Source organism: Pinus tabuliformis, chromosome 6, assembly GCF_031772625.1.
Source record: "Pinus tabuliformis cultivar Carrire ecotype Pingquan chromosome 6, CPIR1, whole genome shotgun sequence".
In the NCBI taxonomy this organism is placed as follows: Eukaryota; Viridiplantae; Streptophyta; class Pinopsida; order Pinales; family Pinaceae; genus Pinus; species Pinus tabuliformis.
The window spans coordinates 1,936,110,992-1,936,116,995 of record NC_142292.1 but is presented as its reverse complement, the minus strand read 5'-3'; the positions used below and the strand labels follow the sequence as shown (position 1 = coordinate 1,936,116,995).

The window sequence follows — 6,004 nt, the reverse complement described above, 5'->3', positions numbered from 1 at the left end:
GATATTAACATATGGGATTTAAAAAAAACATACGAGAAAGCGGTTTTTCTTCAGGATTTAGTAAATAATGTTAGAAGTCAATATGAAATAATAACAGAAAACAAAATGCACTAAGTATAATATAAGTTGAATTTATCTGCTTTTCATATTAAACATTATAACTTAGGCTAAATGTGTATTTGTGGGGTTTTGTGGAAAAAATGGGGTTTTGTATGGAGGTAACTACTTTCCCTAGACAAATGGTGATTTTACCATAGGAAAATGGATTTTTTAGATGAAATGAATGAATTGAAGGGGTTGAATGTTGGTGATGGGCTTTTAGTACTTAGACCCTATAAGTTATTGGGCCAAGGGTTTGGTCCCTCTAAAATTCAGAGAAATGCTCTAAGCCCCTTTAACTTAAGGTTTTAGGTACTTTTGTCCTTACTCATGGGAAATTAGTAAATTAAGGGTAAGATAAATGGGGAAATTAACCACTTGACTTTATGTAACTGCTCAATTATCATCCATTCTTTAGTAAGTCGTTGATGAAAGTAAATGATATGATCTTTAACTAATCATTCATCATAATTCTGCAACCATTCAACTACTTACCCATCTACTCATCCTACCATCTTTTCTAGTCTTTATTAAGGTGCACTTAAGCTGGCAAACCCTTATCAAAACATTTTTCTTTTCTTTTACAATAGAAATATATCTATGTCTATCCTTATTACATCCAAGGGCTCATATTAAACTATTGATCTCTTTTTATTCACTCTACCTAATCTAATTATCTGCCAAGGTTAAATAGTTTGGTGAGACTTTATTCTCTATCTATAAACATGAAATTGAAAGTATGAAATAGCCATGTTTAAACTTTTTGACCATCCATGGATTGTGGCAAAGGTAATAAGATGCACACAATCTTTATTATGCATAAAAGGTAAATGGTAGTTTCATTTGGACTTGCACACTTTCATTGCCTTTTATTTTTTTCTTGGGGTTCATTTTTCATCTTTTTTGACCTCTTTCATTCTTTTTGTCCTTTGATTTTTATTTTAGGACATACCTTCTTTACATTTTTTTATTTTTTTGAGTTTTTTGAGTATGGAAAACATTTGTAGAAAGCAAAGGTACGTACATATTACAGATTTGAACTCAGCCGTTCAAAATTATGACACCTATTGGTATAGGAACATAACAGGTTGCAAGGGTTTCCTCTTTCTCTTAAAGGAGCAGCTCTTCGATGGTTCATGAGCCTTGGTGGTAACTACATTCAAACACGGGAAGACATGAAGAATGTATTCTTGGAGAAATACCAAAACTATTTCCAGGCCAGTGAAGATATTTTTGCGATAACACAAGGAGAAAGTGAAAATTTTGAGGATTATATGGAGCGATTTAGATACAAACTCCAAAAATAAAAACATAGGAATTTGGTAAAAGAGACCTTGAAAACACTCCTCAAAGGAATCAAAGACGAATTTTTAGAACCTTTAAATCTAATAGGAGTAGGTGATGTTTCTCACTTACAATATGATGACGTTTGTAAATTATGCATTAGTTATTCAAGAGGACTCTCCAATATTAGCAAGAATTCTTGAGAACCTTCTTCCCAATTTTTGGAATCAACTACAAAAATAGGAGCTACAAAATCTTGTCTAAATATAAAATTGGATGATTTGCAGGAAGAATGGAAGCAGTGAAAGGAGGATCATTCAACAAATTATTTGCCATCATTGTCGGGGTTTCAACAGGTATTTAAGAATCAAGTAAGGAAATAAATCGACTGCCAGGTATAGCTCAAAACTCATCATCATTTAATACTTATAATAATATTTATTGTCCCCAACAGGTTCCTGTTGATGCCTTGAAAATCGCTGCAACAACATTGGGGGGTAACCACCCGGTCCGGACCTTAAAGCAGCTCCTTTTCCATTTGGTGTGGTGGTTTAACTAGGTCTGATTACCTTCTCCCTATCGCTATTGGTTTATAATGTATCTTTAACTACCAATAGACAGGGATATTAGACCACTTCTTCTAGCTTATTAGGCAAGAGAATGACCCTTAAGATGATTTGGGTTCAGCCAAGCCATAACTAAAATTTTGCCTCTTTGAGAAGAGGACTTAAAAGAATATAGAAATTAATCTAAATGAAAACTTATTCTAAGATGCAAGCAAAAGAAACTAATCTTAATCCTATCTTAATTAGGAAGATATAGATCTAACCCAACCAAGAGCAAGATAATTAAAGTATTGAGATTTTAAATATGTCTTGTTTATAATGAATATCAAGTTAATGAAGTAGTTCAATTAACTGATATTATGGATATCAAAACACATCCTATTGAGACCTATTAACTGAAATAATAAACCAAAAACACTCAGGAAGTAGTTCACAAAAATGATATTGGTTATCAAATCAGTAAATCCAATAATTAAACAATAACATGCAGAAATAGTTCACAACACATTACCATTCAATAAATCAGTTTTATAAGACAGATTTTTGAGCAAATAGTTACTCAGAAATTAGAAATTAATTCATAAGAACATAGATACATGATAACAGTTTTGATACAAATTACCCATATTGACAAAAGTGCATAAACATGAATAAAATGAGACATTCCTATTATCATAAAAATGAAACTGATATTTGAAACAATAGTATTAGAAATGTCAATTTATTGCATCCATTTCCCTGACCTTGGTCTCCAACAGTCCTTTACATTGCTTGAACTTCTGCGTTCAAAACTATTGGACACCTAATCCTAAAGGGTTAGTGTGGAAGTCGAAAAGACTAAGCAGTCCAAGAGACCTTGGGATCTGAAACCCAAGAGTCACATATTTGTACTATAAATGTATATCTATTGTTAATAAAAAATGATCTCACTGATTTATCATTCATATCTTTTGTGCTGTCCATGTGTGTTTAACATGGTATCAGAGCGGGCGATCTCCTGCCCTGCTCAAACATGAGCCACTTGTTTTCCGTGGCCTTTCTTACATGCCAGTCCTGTACATTCATATAATTGTCAGTACTGCTATATTAGGAGGTGCCTGACAGTCCCTGTGATTCTTGACCTACCACTCTGCTGTTTACCAAATATGCATCGGTTAGCGTGCATGCAATTCTGAAATTACTCAGAAATTTGTGGCGGCCATAACGCATCTGCCATAACGCTCTGGCGCATCAGCGCTGTCATCTTCCATAACCGCTCCTGCACGAAATCATTTGCTGTCGGTCTGTCCACTGTTCTGCTCTGTCTCTAGGCTCTGTCCACTAACGCATCTGCCACGCCTGTGCTGCCCTAACGCTCTCTCACCTAACGTTCTCTCACCTAACGCTCTCACCGGTCTGAGAGACTCCATACGCAGTTGGATTATTGAACGCTGCTTGACAAAGAATTGTGGAAGAGCTTTTGGGTCATATTTCTCATCTGGGTGTTCTGGATAATCAGTCTTAATTACAATTCCCACTTGAGCAGTATCAAATGTGAGATTGCTGTAAAATATTTCTCGCACATAACTCCCTCTTCCAGGACTAGTTTTGATCCTCATGCCACGTCTTGACTGCCAAACATGAACATTATCAACCGTGACATTGGAGACTCCTCCAGACATTTCACTCCAAATTGATACTGCTGAACTTACTCTGCTTCGAAGCACGAGATTCCGGATAAAAATGTTTGCAGATGGCCGAGCATATGCTATTCCATATTGATCCCAACCACTCTTTATTGCTATGCAATCATCGCCAACGCTTATGTAGCAGTTTTCAATAGTAACATTTTGACAAGAATCTGGATCAATTCCATCCGTATTTGGAGCATCAAGTGGGGCCAAGATAGTCAGCCCACTAATACGAACATTTTGACAGTCATATCGGTGAAGTGTCCAAAATGGAGAATTGCGCAGTGTGATGTTTGAAATCTCAATGTCATTGCATGACATGAACTGTAGAAGAATCCCTCTAATGTGTGTTTAACATCTTGAAGCTTTGGTCTACCACCGCTAGCATAACGTTTCCTACATTGCCTCAATGCTTCTGTTTTTTCCTACACGTTGTAACCTCCAACACCTCCCCGTCGACGTCACGGGTTCGAATCACCGTGCTTCGGTTTTCCTGCCGTCGTCTTTGGGTCCCTACTGAATATTGTGTTGGTTGAAATTCTCAAGTGGTAAAACTCAAATTCAAGGTTCGAGCTTCTAAAGTGCTACTTTGAAGAAATCATCGATGCTTTTGAGGACCAACAGCGGAACATGCAACCTTCCTTTGCAAGCGTAACTCCTATCTACTGTCATTTTTTCTGTTAAAATATGTCCCTGCGAACCAACAGAAGTTTAATGCATACAGTTCTATTTGCAATGAACGTTGAATGTACACTGGTGAAGCCGACTTGGGACAATTGAATTCGTGCAATGGTGTTGGGGATATGCAGTGCTTCATGAGGCCCTGGTAAGGATTTTCAAGGGCCAATTTGGTGAGTCCACCCCTCCAAAAGGCATATCAAGTGATCTTCTTTCATGTCAACATCAAGAAGTTGCAAGTTCTTCATTTTGTAGCACTTCAGTCTTTCAGAAGTTTTCTCTGCAACGAAGGTATAGAGATTGTTGCCGCTGCGTTGGAGGTCTCTAAGTTTAGTGCGCGTTGAATAGTTTGTGTTGAGGAAGAGAATTGTTGGTCATTTCTGTTCAAGTCATTTTGAATAGTTTGTGTTGACAAAGAGAATTTGTGCGTCGTTTCTGTTCAAGTAATTCTGTGCTGAGGAAGAGCATCATATCATGTTGAAGTGATTGGCCAACAACGAATCACCATGAGGCTGAGAATAGCAGCGTAGGTATGCTGAGCTTATTCCCTGGACTGGCCAAGATCTCGTGAAGACAAAGAAACTGAACATTATTCTGGGGTGGTGTGACTTGTCTGAACATAGTACTGCTGGAGTAGATCGTGATCCTTCTGAGATAGGCATCTGAAGTGGTGTGAGTTATCGGTAGCTGCAGTACACTTCTAAAACTAATATCGGTTGATTCTGTGGTCAAAATTTTTGTCAAATCTTGAAACCATGCGACTATCATCGACGGTTGCATAAAACGATCTTCTGAGTAGTGCTGGGCATTGGTTGATTTCGCGGGTCCATGCTCTGGTCAACTATTCTTTGTGGAAGCGTGGAACAATTTTGTGTGCATTTTGTAAATCAATCGATCTAACTTGTTTAGTGTTCCTGGAGCTGACTTAACTGTAGAATGACTATTCTCTGTGGCTGCAGCATGAAGCAACTCGGAAGCTGCACTGATTGATTGTTGAAGCAGTCTGACCTCCTTGGTAGCGATTCTAGAGTAGATTAATTGCAGATCGAATGCACGTTGGTGCTATCATTGTCGTGAGGCACAAGCACAAAACCGAACTGGATAAATGTACAATGATCCTATGTTTCAAATGAATGAAGAGGGACAACAAATCTGATATGAAGGAGACCATCGTCGTATATATAGGCTCACATGCACCAGATTTGAGTATTCTGCCATAATTCTGTAGCAGACTGCCTATACAGAAGATTGAGTTTATTTCAGTGGCGTATGTAATCAGCTTGTTCAATTTCTTAATAGAAGGAGCCTATACTAGGTGTACTCCTCCAATAGCCTTGTAACTTCCTGGCCTAAAGCAATCTTTCTAAAGTTGGTTTGTGACCTACATAGGCCAACTTTGTATTTTCTACAGCGACTTCCATAAAGAATGATCTAGCCCCAAGGCTACAAACTTGTATTTTCTGTGGTTGTTTCAGTTGAGCAGCATATCACTGTACCTGTGCTTGAAATCTTAATGAGTATAGACTATTGGAAGTGATGTTTGGTGATGTACCTCTGCTATAGAGGATATCAAACTTCCTCATCTCATTGGATGTGTGGCTGTGAATATATTGAAGACACTCCATATTTATTTCCCTGTCTTGGAGCTGAATACGTTGCATATATTATCACTGTGGTGTTTCTCTATAATGATGGAGCTTCTTTGAT

The 6,004-nt window shown here is 37.5% G+C and overlaps 1 pseudogene; it reads right to left on the bottom strand.

Annotated features, from left to right (window-relative positions):
• Positions 1 to 3,217: 3,217 nt before the first annotated feature.
• LOC149266941 (putative polygalacturonase pseudogene) lies at positions 3,218 to 3,940 on the bottom strand (annotated as a pseudogene).
• Between the last annotated feature and the right edge of the window lie 2,064 nt (positions 3,941 to 6,004).